At 44.9% G+C, this 19,657-nt stretch overlaps 1 protein-coding gene across 2 annotated transcripts in view; it reads left to right on the top strand.

The window, feature by feature from the left end:
* Nucleotides 1-19,657, top strand: part of PRKG1 (protein kinase cGMP-dependent 1) — a 1,992,201-nt gene that overhangs the window by 1,385,970 nt on the left and 586,574 nt on the right. The window lies entirely within an intron of this gene.

Genomic DNA, 19,657 nt, shown 5'->3' with positions numbered 1-19,657 from the left:
AGTTACATTATAAATCATTTGTTGATGGTACCATATTCATTTTAGGAATTGTGGTGTGTTCTAAGGTGATTTTACCATGTGAAAAAGCCTTCTGCTGTGATATCATGAATCATGTTGAGAGAAAACTATTTTCTCATGCTTTTCCCACAGAGGTTTGGAAGGTGATCTATAAGCTAAACTGAGAGCATATTTTCTGTAAATTCACATTATCTTTCTCAGTCATGTGAGAATGAAGTCTGACATTCTCAGTAAAACATGTACATCCAACAAGGGCAGAGACTGTCAGTTGATTTCTTTGTGTTCTACTGCAGCTTCCCAGAGTGTTCTAAAGAACAACTAGAGCGCTAACAGTCCTACTTATGACAAACTTATGGCACACTTGAAGCCATCTTGGTTGGAATAAAGTGGTAACTCTTAAAACATTTAATTTAAAAAGGAACAAAATGAGGGGGTTCATTTTGCCATAGAAAGTATGATTAGTGCTGCAGAAAGAAAAATTAGGGCACATTTTGAGTGACTTCTCAAATCCTCTTCTATTTCATTAAACAATTCTGACATGCAGATTGAAACATGCACTTTCAATAACAGCAGTAGCTTTACTACAGTGATCTAATAAGCACTAGAGTGCTAACATTCTGAATTTATGGCAAATGTGTGACACATCTGAATGCCTTCTTGATGGAATCAAAGTAAAAAACGGAAAGTATTTCCTACTGAGGAGACTGCAGTAAATGAGGAAATTAGGGAACTTCATAACAAATAAATCTCCCAAGATGGCCACCAGAGACAAAAGAGCCCAAATGTAGCGCAAATATCACCCAGATGTAGCCCAAGTATAGCCCAATGACAGAATGTCCCAGAGTATTCTAACGAACAACTAGAGCGCTAACAGTCTTACTTATGACAAAAGTATGGCACACCTGAAGCCATCTTGATTGGAATAAAGTAGTAACACTTAAAACATTTAATTTACAAAGGAACAAAATGAGGGGGTTCATTTCCCCATAGAAATTATGATTAGTTCTGCAGAAAGAAAAATTAGGGCACAGTTTGACTTCTCAAATCCTCTTCTATTTCATAAAAATATTCTGACATGCAGACTGAAACATACACTTTTAATACCAGCAGCAGACTTCCGTGGTGAGCAGTAGCTTTACTAGAGTGATCTAATGAGCAACTAGAGTGCTAACATTCAGAATTTATGGCAAATGTGTTACATATCTGAATACCTTCTTGATGGAATCAAAGTAAAAAACTGAAAGCATTTCCTACTGAGGAGACAAAAGAGCCCAAATGCAGCACAAATATCACCCAGATGTAGACCACATGTAGCCCAATGACAGAAGTGTGCAAAACACTAATTCTTTGTGTATTTGCAGCTCTATATAGTGCAGACTTGTCAGGTATTGGAGTGCTTTACATGAGCATTGGTTACATCACACAAGATCAAATTCATTTTGGTTGTAGACATGGGGAGATTAAGTGATTTGACCAGAATCACAGAATGTTGAGCTGAAGCAGAAACTCCAACCTGGTTCCCCAGTTGCAAAGTCTGCAGCTCTGGAAGTAACACCACATCCTCTCCCCTAGGTGCAACATTTAATCAAGTGGTCAACTGGATAAAAAAACATAAAGATTACAAATAATTTAAAAGTTCTTTGTCGCTATTTGAAAACTCAGAAAATATGTCCTCATTTTAGTTTTTTAGAGCACTAACCATAATTTTGATGCAAATAAGACCCTCTCATATATGTAATTTGTAGAGGAAATACTCTAGATATTACAGTTTTGATTACATCAAGATGACGTCAGGCTTTCCACACTTTTGTAATAAATATAGAATGTTAGCAATCTAGTTGTTCATTGGGATACTGTTGAGAGGCAGAGGCCAGGGGCACGGACTCTGAAAATGGAAGGCAGGTAGGAGAGTGCAGAGGCAACAATTTGACCACACTGGGCATGCAGGAAGGGCAGTGGCAACACAACAGACTATGGAGGGCAGTGGAAAGGGGGGCAGGGGCAACAAACCAACAATACAGGACTGGCAAGAGAGGCTGTGGCAATATAACCATTGTGGGCAGAAGGAAGAGGCAGTGGTAGTACAACCATACATGCCAACAGACCCGTTTCAGCCAGGAAACGTCCAATGTTTTTAAGCTCAAATGGGCTTTATTTGATCTGTCTACAATCTCCTCTTTTGCAATGTAACTCAAAGGGGAAAATCAATACCCCAGTTTTTTTTCAAAATCTCCCTCTTACCAAGTTCAAAATGTTCGCAAGTATGGTAGATTGGATCATGGTAGGCAGGAGGAATTGGGGTAGGGACATGGACTCGGATAACAGAGGACAGGAGAGACATGGAGAGGTGCACCAAACTGACCCTACAGGGCAGGCATCAGGGTTTGCAGCAGCACAATACACCACACAGCGCATGCGGGACGGGAGTGCAGCACAACAATCCATAGAAAGCAATAGGGAGGGGACAGGCCCATGCACATGGACAACAGAGAACAGAGGGGAAAGATGCAATGGTAGCTAGCTGACCATAATGGACAGACAGGAGAGAAAGCTGCAGCATAACAGACCATAAAGGGCAGGAGGGACGGATCAGGGGCATTACAATGGAACAGACAAGCCAGGAGGGAGGGAATAGGGGTCTGCAGATGGAAACAGAGGGCAGGGGGCAAAGGGACAGGGCAGGAGCAGCAAGATGACCATGGAGGTCAGGCAGAATGGGCACTAGAAACAAGACACACCATGGAGAGCAACAATGAGACTATGATGGCATACACCCAGACCATGGAGGGAAGGTGGGAGGGGGTCAGGGGCAGCTAGCTGACCACACAGGGAAGGTGGGAGGGGCCATGGCAGCACAGAAGACCATGCATGGCAAGCGGGAGGGTTAGTGGCAGCACAATGGCTATGATGGGCAAGAAGGAGGGTGCAGGGGCATGCACAAAGGACCATGGGGGATAGAAGGGAGGGTCAGGACCTGGGCACAGACAAGAGAGTTCAGGGTAAGGGGCCTCACAACAGACCGCGTGGGGCAGGCAGGAGGAGCAGTTGCAGCACAACAGACCAGGGAGGGCAGAAGGGTGTGGCAGTAAAATGGACCATGGAGGACAGGAGGAAGGGGATGGGGCATGGCATGTGGACAGGCAGGGTGGAGGTGGCAGGGACAGGTTACAGTCATCTGACAATGCTAGGCAGGTGGGAGGGAAGTGGCAGCTCTCAACAGAACACTCAGAGTAGATAGGAGTGGCAGGTCCATGGAACATGGTGGGCAAAAAGGATGGAGAAGGGGCATGCACAAAGACATCGGAGGGCAGGGGGAAGGAGAATAGGGGCAGCAAGCTAAGCACAGAGGCTAAGCAGGAGGTCAATGATGGGCCATAGAATTGGGCAATGGAGGGTAGGAGGAGTGGACTGGTACATCATGCTAAATGGATGGCAGTGGCAGCACATCAGACCATGCATGGCAGGAGGGAGGAGGCTAGTCCATGGATTCAGACAACAGAGGATAGGGAGGAGGTGGATGGGGCAGCAAGCTAACTGTTCAGAGAAGGTGGGTATTAGGAACTTTATTGTTTTTAAAATGTGTGTCTGTGCAAACTACTCAAAATATGAACAAGTATGCAGCATAATCTCACTTTTATTCAGGAAGAAGAGGACGTTTGTGACTGTGACTCCGGGCTCACTTGGCAGAAACACCCCCTGACCCTCCGCCCCCCATCGCAAAATGTAATGCCCGTGAAAAGGGTAGGTGGATGCAGTGTTATATAGAACAGTCCTGTGAGCACGATTGAAAATGAAAACTATATATAATATATGGTATAAAATATGCACCAAAAAGTGTGATATAAGATGAACCGGGGCATGAAATATAATATGCAATACATTGTGCGCAATGACAGATTCATTGGAGAGCGCGAGATAGCACAGGCACTCGCGCGTGCTATGCGATATGCACAGGGCAGTGTTGTGTAACCTAACTAGTCTCTAAAGTTGTAATATAAAATACGTGCTGGGGAGTGTAACGTTGCATATGCACTGTGACAAAGATATGGATCCCAGATTGTAATATGTATGGCATAGCGCTGTGCGTTATAACATAGGCTTCGAGGAAGGCACGTTAGCTGGGGCAATATATCCCGTGCGAAGGCAAGTGTGGCATGACATATTCACGGGCTGGTGTTACAGTGCACATGGGCTAGAGAGTGTCATAGCATACGCACTAGCTGGTGGGATACAACACAGAGGTGTGAGGCACTCAGCGGACACTGGTGGGTGTAACACAGCATTGGGCTCAGCCAGGAGCACGCTGTGAACCTCAAGTGAGGTTCGTCTCCTTTCCAGAGTGTAAAATAAAAAGTATTACACATCCGGCGGTGGATGTGTGTTTTATTAACCGTGAGGGGGGTTTCTTGCATAGTTTGGTTGAATTTTTGTCGAATCCCCTTTGAATGGCTTGGTGTGCGTGTATATTAAATGTGCCCGTCAATAGCTACCCATGTTTGTATAAATAAACGACAAGGGTGTCTACTTGGAGAGTACCCACCGGCGGGGGCGCCGGGATTAGGCACGGTAGGGCGTCAGACACGTCAGAGCTTCACTAGCAGAGAAAATACATTCCATGTGGATTCATTCTATGCATAGTCGTCTTTTAATGAATATCACGCAAATCGTCATGGTGATAGGTTCATAAGGTTTGTCCAGCATGTCCTAGGTGTTTCTATAAATATATATTTTTTAAAAATAATAAAAAACAAAGGCCGGTCCCGGGGGATGGGGTCCCTGGGGCCATAAGTGGCCTGAGGAGGAGGGCAACGCAGCCCCCTCCTAAAGAATAAAAAAAAAAAAAAGGCCATGACCCGGGGGTTGGGGTCCCGGGGCCGATTAAGGCCTTGGGAGGGACAAATTAATTTTTTTAAACAAAAAAAACTTAGGGTTCAGGCCCTGGGGGATGGGGTCCCCAGGGCCAGTAAATTAGAAAAAGAAGGGGGGCCACGCAGCCCTCCTTATTAAAAAAATAAAATAAATAAAAGACCGGCATCGGGCCGGAGGCCACGCTCCCTCCTTGCAGCACTCTGCAAACGCGCCCCCTGGCCAGTTGTAAGTTGGGTAATTATTTCCCCTTCAATACTGAGGGTCCCTGAGGGCCAACTAGCCCAACAGGTATCTCCAGTGAGCTGCGTTGCAGACAGGTGTTCTGAGGCCATGCCCCTTTTTACACCTCTATGCAACGCAGCTCTGTGGCGCTTACTGGAGGTACCTAGTGGGCTAGTTTGACCCTAGGGACCCTTAGGATTCAAGGGGACTTAATCTCTCAACTTAGAACAGCCACAGGGCGCGTTTACACAGTGGTGAAGGGAGGGGACGGGGCCTGAGGTGACGTGTGCAAACACGCCCTGTGGCGCGTTTTAAGTTGGGGAAATAATTCCCTTTCAATCCTGAGGGACCCTGGGGGCCAACTAGCCCACCAGGTGCTTCCAGTAAGTGCCACTGCTCTGTGTTGCAGAGAGGTGGTGCAGGCCGTGCCCCTTTTTACACCTCTCTGCAATGGCACTTACTGGACGTACCTAGTGGGCTATTTTGCCCCTAGGGATCCTCAGGATTCAAAGGGACTTAATCTCCCAACTTAAAAAACGGCCACAGGGATTGTTTAAACAGTGGGGAAGGGAGGGGACGGGGCCTGAGGTGACGTGTGCAAACACGCCCTATGGCGCGTTTTAAGTTGGGGAAATATTCCCCTTCAATCCTGAGGACCCCTGGGGGCCAACTAGCCCACCAGGTGCTTCCAGTAAGTGCCACTGCTCTGCGTTGCAGAGAGGTGGTGCAGGCTGTGCCCCTTTTTACACCTCTCTGCAATGGTGCTTACTGGACGTACCTAGTGGGCTATTTTGCCCGTAGGGATCCTCAGGATTCAAGAGGACTTAATCTCCCAACTTAAAAAACGGCCACAGGGCGTGTTTACACAGTGGGGAAGGGAGGGGACGGGGCCTGAGGTGACGTGTGCAAACACGCCCTATGGCGCGTTGTAAGTTGGGGAAATAATTCCCCTTCAATCCTGAGGGCTTACTAGCCCACCAGGTGCTTCCAGTAAGCGCCACTGAGCTGCGTTGCAGAGAGGTAGTCCAGGCCGTGCCACTTTTTACACCTCTCTGCAATGCAGCTCTGTGGCGCTTACTGGAGGTACCTAGTGGTCTAGTTGGACCCTAGGGACCCTCAGGATTCAAGGGGACTTAATCTCCCAACTCAAAACGGCCCTGTTGCGCGTTTTAAGAGGTAGTTTTAATCCCCTGCCCTATTATATACTAGGGGCTCACAGAGGAGATCATGCTGATCACAGGGGGACCCCAACACATAGTGTTCCCTCGTGTATGTAGGTGTATTCACTGTATTCGGAGTGTCTTTTAACATAGCACTGGTTCTAGGACTGGTTAGTCAGACTCAGTTAACACCAGTATCCGTCTGAAAAAGTTGAGGGTACAGGATGATTTTGCAACAAGGCTTCTTTCTGCTCTTCTGTTTGTTCTTTGTGCACGTTATCCTTCTTCCTGCACTTTTCTTCGTCTTTGAGGACTTCTGTTGCTTCTTTCTGCATTTCTTTATTTTCTTTCTGTGCGTTTTCTTCACATGTCCTATCTCTGTAAGCATAGTTAGAAATTAGCATTTAAAAAACCTTTGAAATTCACTGAAAAAACCATAGGTTTCAGGCACGTTATAGTTAGGAATAAGCATTTAAAAAACCTTAGAAATTCACTGAAAAAACCATAGGTTTCAAGGGCGTTATAGTTAGCTGCACTTTTCACTCGTACAAAACCATTGAAATTCCCCCGTTATAGTTAGTTCAGCTAACTATAACTCGCGTGCCCGCAATGCACTGCTGATGACATCACATATTAAATCACTCGTGACATGGTCAGTGACATCACTCATGACATCACTGATGACATCTCAAATGACATCACTGATGACATCACTGATGACATCATCCAGTGAATGTGTGTTTTTCTGAAAATGACATATGTTTTATATATGTATATCTCAAAGTCGATGGAAGAATAAATGGGTATATAAGTGTCTAAATGGATGATTTGTTTTTGAAAAATTGATTGTATAACTGACTGATTAAGTGTATCTTAGTGAATACATGGCTTAGTGAGTAATGTTTAAATATGTAAATATCTGTATCAGTCTCTCACATTGTGTATAAGTGGCTGCATGGGTTGGTGAGTAGCTACATGAGTGTCTATATAGGTTATCAGTTGTTTTTTTGAGTATCAGTCTGAGTGTCTGTATGGTTCGGTGGGGGGTATTACGTAGTGCATATGTGCATGAATGATTGACTCCCTGTTTGTATGTGTTGAAGACAGCATGTGTGCAGGACTGTATGGGTGGATGAGTTTGTGCATGGGTGTGTTAGTGAGTGAATGACTGTCTCAATAGTGTCTTTATGAGTAACTACATATGTTTTAAACTAGTATATGTGACTATTGGTGTATATAAGTGAGTTTATGTGAGAGTGAGAGATTGAAAGAGTTCCAGTATGAATAAGTATGTGTTTCTATAAGTGATTGTTTAAAAGACTAAGTATGTGTAAGTTTCTGTAGAAGTAAGTGTGGTGGTGTGTGTATAACTGTATATGCAAGTAAATGGATGTTTGATTCTTTATTAGCATGAGTGACTATGTGTGTGAGTAACTCTATGGATGAGTGGCGTTGTGTAACAGGATGTATAGGTGTATGAGTACATATGATGAGTGAGTACATGTATGAGTGACTGTATGGGACTGTTGGTGAATGAGTGGATGTGTATGTGGATCTTAGAATTACTGAATAGGTTGTTGTAACTGATATTGGTATGTCCATTGTTTTGAAAATGTTAGTTTCTATTTTTGTATGTGTGTATCAAAGGTTATATTAGGTGGAGAGGAGGTCTGCCACTCTATCACAAGGATGATGTCATCAGTGATGTCATTTGAGATGTCATCAGTGATGTCATGAGTGATGTCACTGACCATGTCATGAGTGATGTAATATGTGACGTCATCAGCAGTGCATTGCGGGCGCGCGAGTTATAGTTAGCTGAACTAACTATAACGGGGGAATTTCAATGGTTTTGTCCGAGTGAAAAGTCCAGCTAACTATAACGCCCCTGAAACCTATGGGTTTTTCAGTGAATATATAAATATACACACACACACACACACACACCAACACACTCCTACATATCTTGACCATTGTCAGTCTTTAGTCTCCAGTAGGCAGTTATAGTTAGGATGTAGTTTTTTGACTTGCCTATCTCTTTAGCGTTGTTTGCAGTGGCGGATCCTCCACTAAGGCAGAGGAGCGTCGCCCCCAATGCTTCACAGCAGTGAAGTAAATGAAACATAAAATTATACTAACTTGCGCTATTATCATTATATATTCCCTTCTGCTGCGGCAGCTTTCTGGGCGGGGTTGCTCTGACTACAGAGGAACATTCATGTGCGCTTCGCATCTTCTCCATGCACGCTGCATACAGACTGCATGAAGATGCCCAGGTCCCCATTCCCTGGCTGAGCGCCGATCCACAGCGCTCAGACCAATCACAATGATGCATTGCAGCGTTGTGATTGGCTATCAGGAGGCTGGGAGGGTGCTTCCTGCTGCAGACCAGAGACAAGAAGAAGAGGACTGAGGAGAGGAGGCAGCTGGCCATAACAGGTACGTGGTTTTTAAAAATCTTTTTTCATCCCACCGCACCACGACCCAGGTCCGGTAGCAGCTACTACTGGTTGTTTGACAAATCTTTATGACATTTCCCAAAGTGCGGATGGAAACTTTTGGAGTGACCCGGCAAGGGGATTCTAAAAAAAAGGGGGGTCAAAAAATATGTGTTTCCCATGTTAATTCTCATAGGAAGTTTAGACACTGCTACAGCCTGAACTGCTGAATGGAGTGACACTTAATTTTGCAGAAAGGTAGATGTTGGTTCAGGGAAGAGATTTTTTGTGAGTTGGTGTGAATCTATTTAGTATTTGCGGAGTTATTTAAAGAAATTTCCAATTGTATATATAAGGACACGGAGGATCCGCGACCCCTCTCCGACCTCGAGCTGAGATCTGAGTGGCTGCCAACACTTCAAACCAGGAAGTGTTGGCAGCCATCTTGGGACTCGGCTTAAGCCAAGATCCGGAAAAAAGGTTTAAAAAAAAGAAAAGGGGGCAGGCTACCTGAACCCCTAGGCCTCCTGGGGGTCTCACATGGACCCTGCAGGGCCCAAAAAAGCATTACACTTGTTTTTTTAGGTGGGATCTTCGGATCCCGACAAAATTCTTTTAAAATGAAGCATGGGTACCTGCGCTCCGTTGAGTATCGCCTCCCGGTTTGGCCAGGCCTCAGAGATATTTTTATAATAAGGGTGGTAGTGCACACAGGCCCCCTCTCATAGGGCTTATTAATGTCCCGGGAACCACCACCTCCCCAGGGCTTACACATTTAAAAATGGGAGGGCCTCTCAGACCACCAGGCCCCGGGAACCGCCACCTTCCCTGGGGCCTCATGCCTGAAAGAAATCAAAGTGGGCTCTTGGACCCCTGTCCCTTGGGGACCACCACTTCTCCGGGGCTAATATATTATTATTCCAGGGCCAATCATACCTCCCTGGACCCCAGGGACCATCACGTCTCCGGGGCCATTTTCTTTTAAATTTATTAGGAGGAGGGCCACGCGGCCACCCTTGTCTGGGCAATTCTTGGCCATGGAGACTGCCACCTCCCCAGGGCCGGGTCCTGTTATGTCCCGGGGTGCCCACCCCTGGAACATTGCTGTTTTCTATGGCTTGACGGAAGCTTTACTGCTCCTGCCATGCCATAACAAACGTTCTGCTTCCAGCAAGCAAAGCATTTAATATGCTGTTGCTTGCTGGAAGTGGACAGAATTGCTTTTACAGAAAGAGAGCTATTCCCTGTCTTTGAAAGCAATGACGGCTCCCGTAGGAGGTGGGAAGGCAGCAAGGACCGCAGGGGCTTTGAGGCTCTCCCTGTGGTCCCTAACAGTTGTGAATGGTTACCCTGGATGGGACCCGGGCACCCAGAATACAGGTTGGGGCCTGGGGGATGTGGTCCCTGGGGCCAAAACCGGCCCTGCAGGGGGGCCTCGTGGCCCCCTCCCCTTATTTGTTTAAAAAAAAAGAAGCACCGCTCCCCATTCAAAAAAGGCTTGGTCCCAGGGCCTGAAATCGGCCTAGGGCAGGGGGGCCATTCAGCCTCATTCACTGATAGAAAGAAAAAGCCAACCCGCAATTCACTGGAGGACCACTAAAGATATATACTAACCTACTGCAAAAGTTAGATCAGTACACTAGGTGCACTAATAATGTGTGCTACTACTACTAACATTTATTATGTGAGTGGCTGTGTGACTGTGTATGTGTTAGTGGCTGTATAAGTGGATGTGTGAGTAGCTGTGTGGGGAGTGAATGGCTGTGTGAGTGGCTGTATTGGTGAGTGAGTGGGTGTGTGAGTGGCTTTACGGGTGAGTGAGTGGCTGTGTGCGTGGATGTATGTGTGGGTGAGTGGGTGTCTGAATGGCTGTATGAGTGAGTGAATAGGTGTGTATGTGGATGTATGGATGAGTGAGTGGCTATTTGAGTGGGTGTTTGGTTAAGGGAGTTGATGTGTGAGTGGTTGTATTGCAGAGTGAGTGTCTAAATGAATGGCTGTATGTTTGAGTGTCGAACCCGGCAGCAAAATGTGTAGGGTAGTAAAAGTGGAGGGCTCGCTTGGAAAGGCTGGAGTTGCTGCCCTCACGTTATGTCAAATTCGTATACAGAGGAACACCTCCAAAGGAGTGGGCGACCTCCCGGAAAAGAAATCTTCCCGGGCGATTAAGGACCCCTCAACATAGAAACCTCCCCAAACTTGAATCCCTACATTGTGAAGCATGCTCCGCATGCCACTTCATTCAATCAGCAGGGAATAAAGTAGTGGCTTCTGTAAGCGCGCTGCCAGCCTGGTCCACACAGCAGATGTGCAGGCAACTGCAGAGGAAGTCTCTTCCGCAGTGGAGTTCTGTGCTCCTAAAAAGGCATGTGTGGGGAGTGGGGCCATGTAGCCTTGCGCTATAGCCACGTGGGGCATGAAAGAGGGCGGTCTGAACCAATAAGCAGCAAAGTGGGCCCAGCACACAGAAAGTATAGCTCCATGTCTGGTGCTTCAAATTCCCCTCTACTAAAACAGAATAGTCCATCTTGCACCCAAAATTGTTAGCAACCAATTGACCAACATATTTAACGAAAAAATGTAGAATGCACACTTTCCAGGTGATTGGAAAAAGGTCTCTGTTCTCCCTTTAATGAAAAACCCCAATATGGATCTGATGGCAGCTATAGGCCCATTTCCAGACTGCCTTTCCCTTTGAAAGTATTAGACACGGTTTTAAATTTAGAACTAACGACATTTATAAATGCCAATAAACTTCTTGACTCAACCCAATTTGGCTTTTGAGAGAGCACAAAGCACAGAGACTGCCCTGGTCATGGCCTCCGAAGAACTAAGATCCATTCTGTATATAGATGGGAAGGCCGCCGTGATCCTACTGGATACCGTCAACCATAATATCCTTGCTAACCACCTTTCTGAACGAGGAATAAAGGGCTCTGCTCTCAAATTACTTGAATCCTTCCTATGTGACAGGGTACAGAATGTGGTAATGGGAGCATAAATCTTCAAACCAATTTAGGCTGCCATGTGGGGTACCACAGGTCTCCTCATTGAGCCCTACCCTTTTCAGTCTTTATGTTAGCCCACTGGTGGGGCTTATCAGATCCTTAGACTTCTCAGTTGTCTCTTACGCTGATGATGTCCAGCTAATTGTCTCGGTATCCAACAGTCTAAAAGAAACAGCAGAACGCTTTATCAACTGTATGGTCCAGATAAATGAATAGATGAGGATTAATTGCCTAAAACGAAATTCAGGGAAATCTGAGGTTCTCCTCCTGGGCAATGACACCTTCTTCTGGTCTTTAAGCTGGGGGCTGGACTTGGCTCCCTCCCATCTGCTATGAGAAAGCTGAGGAGTCTAGGGGTTATCTTTGATGATAGATTAATCTTCAAAGATCAGATATATGCCCTGGCCTCAGCAGTCTTTTTCATCATAAAGATGATTAGGAAAATCTGTCCCTTCATTCCGTTAGACCTCCAGAACACACTTGTGACTGCATTAGCTTTGTCTAAATTGGATTACAGAAATGCCCTATTCATAAATATTCATAAAAGATACTTGCTAAAATTACAGCTACAAAAAAAATGCTTCTGCACGATTGATTTGGGCATCCCAAGTATCAATCTGTATCCCAAGGTCTTATCAAACTACATTGGTTCCCAATTGACAAGAGGATCAAATTTAATTCTTTATGTTTAGCCTTTAAGGCATTGCATAATACTGTCCGGGATTATCTGAGAGATCGCTTTACCTAGTACTCTCCTCCAAGAAATCTACCATCTTCTGCTGGTAAGCTCTTGGTGGTCCCCAGAAATAAGAGGGTGTGCAAGGGTGGAAGAAGTTTAATCAAAGGAATAGCTAAACTCTGGAACACACTACCCTGAAGCATCAAAGACAGCCCTAATCGTTTGTCCTTTAAAAAATCTTTAAAAACCTGGCCTTTTAATAATTAGTAGCAGAAAGTTTTGTATCAATCTTTTTGGGGGGAGAAGCAGCGCCCAGACACCTCAGGGCATTCGAACGCTATACAAAATTGCAACTCAAATCAACTTTAACTTCTGAATGGGACTACTAAAGTTGGTGCTTCAACTTATCAAAAGAATTGTTGCATTAAACCAGACTTGATGCCCGATCTAATTTAATGCAACTTTTTAGTAAATGGCAAATTTTGAAAGTTTGAATGAAGTCAGAGTAGTTATTTATAATATGCTACCCATGTTCTCAGCTTTCATTTTCACAGGTTATTTACTTTACAGATTTTTGCCCGTTTCTGTGTATGTGTTTGTTTACATTTTTTAGTTACATATCGCAGCACATCATGCAGTTGTTAATGTCACTTTATTTCTATCACGTCACTATAATCACACTCTAAGCACGTAACGTCTCTTTCGGTCGAGCAATGCTTCCAGCATCTCTTTTTCGTGTACATGCGGTTACCGTGGTTACATATCGTACACCGCAGTCTTTCTTCACTGTAAACATGCCACCACCCAAGACACAAAAGGAGGTGCGGGCCTTCATAGGTCTCACTTCGTACTGTAGACAATGGATTCCCCAATATGCATTTCTAGTAAAGCCACTCATTCAGTTGACAACCCAGGAGGCAGCGACTTCGACTGTCCTCCCTTGGACTCAGGCACATACACAAGCTTTTGCAGACTTAAAGAAAGCCTTATGTCAAGCACCTGTTTTAGCGACACCATGTTACAGTAAGCCTTTTACACTTTTTGTTACAGAACGCGAAGGTACTGCCTTGTCAGTACTCACTCAGGAACAAGCAGGTTCACACAAACCGTGTGCTTACTTTTCTAGCACATTAGATCCAGTAGCCCAGGCTCTGCCTACGTGCCTGAAATCAGTCGCAGCGATAGCTTTAGCGATCAGACAAAGCGATTCCATAGTATTAGGACATCAATTGACAGTGCAAGTTCCACACTCCGTGGAAGTTCTTTTAAACCGAACTCAGACTCAGCACTTGACTATAGCACGACTGACAGGTTATGAGTTAACATTGTTTCAGCCACACATAGAAATCAGACGCTGTAGTACATTAAACCCTGCCACACTTTTGCCATTAAGTTGAACAGACCCATTGGCACATGATTGTATTGAAGTCATTACTATTACGACGGAACCCAGACAAGACTTGACAGACATTCCATTACCAGATCCAGACCTGACACTTTATGTGGATGGTTCATGCATGAGAACAAGTACAGGAGAGTTAGTGGCCGCTTACGCAGTCACGACAGTCACCGAAGTTATTGAAACGAATTGTATTGACACATTGTCAGCTCAAGCAGCAGAGCTCATCGCTCTGACACACGCCTGTATTCAAGCCAAAAATAAAAGAGTCAACATATACACAGATTCACGTTATGCATTCGGAGTTGTACACGACTTCGGAGTCCTTTGGCGAGAGAGAGGTTATTTAACTTCTCACGGTGCCAACATTCAACACGGTCCCCTCATTCAAGCCCTGTTAGATGCAATACATCTGCCTACTTCGATATCTATCATGAAGTGTAAGGCCCATACAAAAATTACCGATATCATTTCAAAGGGTAATGACCTAGCAGACCGAACAGCTAAGCAAACAGCACAGAATCGGACTCATGCAACTGACTTGACAAAGACAATAGTTCCGACATCGACACACTGCATGACAGTTAGGGATCCCGCCCTTGATGTAATTGACATACAGACACATGCTACACCAGAGGAAATCAAGAAATGGACTGAACTAGGAGGGATCCAAACAGATCAGGGATGGATGACGAAGGGAAAATCTACATGGTTTCTCCCAGACTCAATGGTTCAGGTTATCATTAACACAATACATAGTCCAGCGCATCTAGGAGAGAAAGCTATGTTAGACAGTATTCAAAACATTTGGTTTAATAAACACTTACGAGCTGCAGCCAAACAGAAAGTGCGTACTTGCATGATTTGTTGTCAGTTCAACCCAGGTAAAGGCGTTCCTGTAGAGCAAGGTGGATTTCAACCTCCCGATCACCCTTTTGAAGTCCTCCAGATGGATTATATCCAGATGGAACGTTGTCGAGGATTCAAATATGTCCTCGTAGTTGTATGCGCACTTTCCCGTTGGACAGAAGCATATCCAGTCTCAGATTACACTGCCCCGACCACTGCTAAGCAGCTGGTTCGTGAATTCTTCCCACGGTATGGTTTGCCCCGTATCGTGTACTCAGATAACGGCCAACCGTTCTCATCCGAGCTAATGAAACACATTTCACTCCTGTTAGGCTATCAATGGAAATTCCACTGTGTCCGGCATCCCGAGGCAGCAGGTCTCGTGGAACGTCATAACCAGACTCTGAAAATTCGACTTTCTAAAATCTGTAGAGAGAAAGGCGTCGACTGGATAGTAGCCTTACCAGTTGCACTCTTTTACATGAGAATGATAGCACATTCTCGAACAGGGCTATCCCCGTACGAGGTGGTCTTCGGTACTCCACCAAATATGTGGGGGACGCCTATACCTCGTAAAATCACTGATGTTGATTGTAATATGCTGACAGATTACCTTGCTTCCTTGATGTCTGCACTACAATCTTGCCGTTCACAGGTAGCTGCAGCCTTTCCCGACAACACCGAGGTGAAGCCCCATGAAGTGGTTCCCGGAGATTTTGTTTTTATAAGAAATTTCGACAGGAGGAGCCCGCTGGAGCCCGCTGGCAAACGCCGAAATTAGTACTTCTGACCACGAGGACAGCAGTAAAGATTGAGGGTCGCAAGGGTTGGCTACACTCGAGCCATATCAAGAAATTTCATGGACTACCTTCTGATTTGAACTCTCAGCCCTACCCTCCTCCACAGACTGATTCAAAACTCCCCCTGGTCGAGAAAACTGCTGCCCAGGAATATAAACTGAAACTAAGGTCTAGCAAGTCAGACAATTTGATTGTTTAAGTCCTCTCCTAGGTGAATCGGTTAAATTAGTCTCTGACATGTATCCTCTAGACCGAAATCGAGAGAGAGATAGACAGAAACAGCTCAAGAAACGTGCATATTGTAAATCACTTCATAGTCACTGTATCGTGACATTGTTGATTATGTTTTTTCTAAATCTTCTGATTATTGCTGCAAGTATACTATTGCACATATACTATCCTATTTTCAAGCGTGCACATTCTACTTTCAATGTTACTGCCGAACACTCTTTTAGCGAATTACCTCCACATGAATTGCCCTACAGACTTGCGCTGCGCAACAACACATTCATTAGTATGTTACATCACTCCCATCAGGCCAACAACGCTACAAATTGTTGGATATGTGGCCGACTCCCTCCCTACCAGAGATACAAGGGAGTTCTGCCTCTCTTTCCGTATCCATTCACACACAATGGTTCCTGTGGCGCATGGTTTAGTTTGATTAATTCTTTAGATTCAAATACCGTAGTTTACCAGAGCAACTGGGTATGGGGAAACCTGAACTTAGTTTTGCTTAAAGCCTGCTACCCTAACTAGGAGGGACTTCCCAAAAGGACAGGAACTGATCTAGAAAATGAAGTATATGGATTAGGTAACTTTACACTTAACCTCATGATTCTGAATGTTGAATCCGAAGCTGCACCAGTCTTGCCTGCTATGTCCGTATTACCAGTCAAAGGTGAATTATGTGTAAGAAAGAATGGTTCAGTACACCTGGGTCATAGTAAACGTACCACTGTGATCGAATTCAGTGACCAAGGCCAGTCTACATTTAGAGCTTCCCGTCATTCCTACTTCATTTGTGGTCATACCGCATATATACGTTTACCTCTAGATTGGGATGGTACCTGTTACATTGCATTCCTTCTGCCACCTGTTTTCCTAGCCCCTCCTGATTATCATAGAAATACCCATCTAGTACACAATAGACCCCAGAGAGATCTCCCGATTGTCGACTACACTGAAACGGCATGGGAACAATATACAGACTTCAATAAAGGTCTCTTTCCCTACATAGGTGTTGTCTCTAATAGTAAACTGATACGCAGATTAACCAGAACCCTTGAAGCAGTAGTGAATGAAACTACCTCTGCCCTAGGCAACTTAACAGAGGAGCAGTCTGCGATGCGGATTGTTGTTCTCCAAAATCGTCTTGTCCTTGACGTCATCCTGGCCGATAGGGGCGAAGCCTGTAGAGTCATCGGATCGAGTTGCTGTGTTTTCATCCCAGAAAACGCGCCATCCGTATATAAAGCCATAACTCGTCTTCATAAGATTGCAAGCCAGATACACCAGAATCCAGGCACCTGGACGTGGTCCGGTTGGTTCTGGAGCGTGTTGTCAGCCTGGGGATGGAAAGTCCTATCCTTCCTGGGTATTGGCCTTCTCATAGTTTTCAGTTGCTGCCTGTGTCTACAATGTGGACCAGCGATTTGCGGCCTGTGTGCCACATCATGTATTCCACGTTCAAGTTCTCATTCAAAATCCCGTAAGAAGAAAGAAGAGCAAATGATGTTACATGAACAGATTGATGGATTCCTGAGGATCGATATCTCATGAAGGGTCCGTAGGGGACAAGGAGGGAATGAGGAAATATGAATTTTTATGATCGATTGTGTCCCCTATCTTAGACCCCAACGGCTCCATGTACATGCTACAAGTACATGTATGTTCCCTCCACTTCAAGCTATGAAGATGCAAATACAATTGTGTCCAACGTTAACATGTCCTCTTTCAGATCCACCATGAATGGGTCGAATATTCCGTTCCTAAGTATGCCTTGCCACCGTCTTTATATGGTGTACCTTTCACGTTTTTCAGCTCTGGCAAGTTAGGCCCTGAATTCTGCCATCGAGCTTTTCCTGCCTTCTGCCTCTGAATGCTCCAGCCTGGACCTGCATCTGTATCCATGACCTTTGTCTTACTTCCTGCGCGGCTAACGGTGCCTGGCCCGGCCTGTTGCCTGCCAAAACTGTATTCAGCCTTCAAGTTATCTGCTCCGCTCCTCGAGAAATGCATTCCTGTCTAGTAGTTTAGGTAAACATCCTTCCAGCTACAGAGCAAAGGGCCCGGCCTTACTGTCTCCGTGCAAGAAATTCATAGCTCCTGTTACCATGGTAGGCCCATGCCCCCTCGCATCTCATGTAGACACGTAGACACTTATACACGCACTAGAAGTCAGTATAGGATAGCCTCTGCCTGAGAGACCTTTCCTTCCAGATAATACAGTTCCTTAAACACAAGATATTAGATACGATTTGGGATTAGGTTGTTCTGACATCCCAGACTTCTGTCTCCTCATGTAGGGCTAAATGTCAAGTCCCCTTCACCCTCCAGTTACACGTCAATCACACGTCATGCTACTGTGCGCGCATCTCTGCCATATATTTCTGCTGACTTTGCAGGATTCTCTTATGGATCCACCCACCTGTGACATCCTCATAATGACGTTTCTAGTACACGCCCTTATGCACGCCTATTGTAACGCCTTTTTTATTACGTATGTGTATTCTTATCTCTCTTCTCAACTGTCACGCCTTCTGCATCTGCCTTTACTGTAATGCATTGACTATATATATGACAACCTGTCAATAAAGTATTGCTCTATCCCTTCCCGAACCTTCATGGTGACGGAATCCGATTGCCTGGTTCGAACCAATTCCTTTGTAAGGAATAAATCCCCTTTTAAAACCTCAAATACCACGGATTCTGCCTCTTATTTTTACTGAGTTATTCTTATTGAATTTTACCGCATAAATTAAGTCTAGGTAATTAAAATTTACCACAACATGACACACCCCCGTGCACATTTGTTCCTACTACTTCCGGGTTTATTGAGATATAACGTCGGGTTTTATCCCGTAAGTTCCACAACCATTCCGATGAGGCTTCGCACACGACGGGTTTGGCACTTTTCAGGTACCATACATCACAGTTTTCTATTATACTTTTTCACTCGGGTGTCTTTATTTCGATCTGTACACTTTATCAGTCTCGAAATCTTTCCGTTTGTTCATCACCTAACTTTATTTATTTTAAGACGCGAACACTCGTATTCTCTCACCTATGTAGATTCACCCTTTACTAATCTGCATTTTTACCGAGAACTTTAACAAAAACACATGTTCATTTTTTCACCCATTGGTCTTACTCTCGAGCACTCGGTCACACTCTATAGTTTTCTTACGGTTCGTAATGCCTTTATTTCTTCATTAACACCCACAACCGCAGCACAGCCACTTTCCTTTCAACTGCATGCTTTGATTATGAGCACTACCGGCAATTTTTGATAGCATGAAGACTCGTTTTATTACATGCTAACCCACTTTTACTATGATACAATAGTCTCACATCCTGGATCGATGCCTATTGTCCTTTTTTCTTTTTTCTTTTTGTAGAAATATCCCCTGACGAAGGGCGAGTCCCGAAATGCATCGGGGACATCTGAAAAACAATTGTTTGCCAAACTAATATTAATGCAACTGCGAATGCTATCAACATTTGAATCAAGCTGCTAAAGTATGAGAATTATCATACCGTTAACCAGCCACATGAATTAAACAATGTTATAAACTCTACGACAACGTTTGTACCTTCTTGAAAAGCGCACACCTGCTTTCTGAGTGCTATTGTGAGGACGTCTTTCCTTAAGGCGCTGTTTTGAAATTTTGAAAGTTGCCACTGTGTTGGCCAAGTTGTCGAGTGACTGTTTACGGTTGCTAGCCATGAGATAACCGTCTGTCCTCCTAGGTAAATGTGTGAAAGACTTACAGGAAAGGACACAAAAGGAGCCTGCCACTGGAAGAGGTGTTAACTCTCCCTGGAAGGAAGGCCAAACATGCTGTGACCACAGAAGGCGAGCTTCATAGGAGAAGCTGCCTCTGAAGGGCAAATGTTGGAGACACCTGAGAGAGGCTGCACTTTTGTTCTGGCAGACAGGTTGGCATTGGGCACAGAGAGGGGCAAACAGTTGCCAAACCAGATTTTCTGTTG

This window comes from Triturus cristatus, chromosome 1_2 (assembly GCF_964204655.1).
Source record: "Triturus cristatus chromosome 1_2, aTriCri1.1, whole genome shotgun sequence".
Classification (NCBI taxonomy): domain Eukaryota; kingdom Metazoa; phylum Chordata; class Amphibia; order Caudata; family Salamandridae; genus Triturus; species Triturus cristatus.
This window is presented reverse-complemented; position numbering and strand designations above follow the sequence as displayed.